This window comes from Elephantulus edwardii, unplaced genomic scaffold, assembly GCF_000299155.1.
Source record: "Elephantulus edwardii isolate Elephantulus edwardi_28Jun2011 unplaced genomic scaffold, EleEdw1.0 scaffold00043, whole genome shotgun sequence".
Lineage (NCBI taxonomy): Eukaryota > Metazoa > Chordata > Mammalia > Macroscelidea > Macroscelididae > Elephantulus > Elephantulus edwardii.
Window position 1 is genome coordinate 11,043,772 of NW_006399793.1, and position 805 is coordinate 11,044,576.

An 805-nucleotide genomic window follows, 5' to 3' on the forward strand; every position below is an offset into this window, starting at 1 on the left:
ATTTACCTTTATCTTGTTGTGGTGCTCAAGTATTTCATAAATTCTGGATATAAGTCCCTTATCTGATATGTTATTACAGAATAATTTTTCCCAGTCAGTGCCCTCCGTTTTTACCCTGTTGGAGAAGTTTTTGGGTGTGCATAGGGATTTGAGTCTTAGAAGATCCCATTCATCTACATTATCTTCTCCTGGTTGTAGGCAACTTTTGTTTTCCCTACATTCATACTTCATACAGTCTACATTCCAACTATTGTAAGATATTTGCAGCTGTTTCTCCTCACTTTTTCCAATCTGGGTTCTTATTCTAATACCATAGCATCTGTGTTCCTCTATTGTTCATAAGGGTTTCAGAGGCTTGTTTTTTCAGAAGTGGATGGCCAGTTCTACTTCCTAGTCTTTTCTAATCTGGTTTCTGATGAAACCTGGGAGACTTCTGGCATTTGACATATCAACAATACAACTTCTAACATCATAGCAACCCATAAATTACCAAAGATGAGTGCTAAAGCATTCATACTGATGCCTATGACAGGTAGAGCAGGGTAATCTCCTGAATTTGGATAATAAGTCACAGCAACAGTCCGAGAAATCTTCCATGCTGGTGCTGCACACATATACGAGGACTGGGCTCTCGGCCTAGAGCAGGGATCAGCATCTGAGGACAGCCCTTTCAACACCACTCTCAGCCTAAAGTTAGGAGCAACATCTGGAGATGGCCATTCTGAAGATATAAGTAAAATATAATTGTTGTTGTTGTTATGTGCCGTCGAGTCGTTTGCGACTCATAGTGATCCTATGTACAACA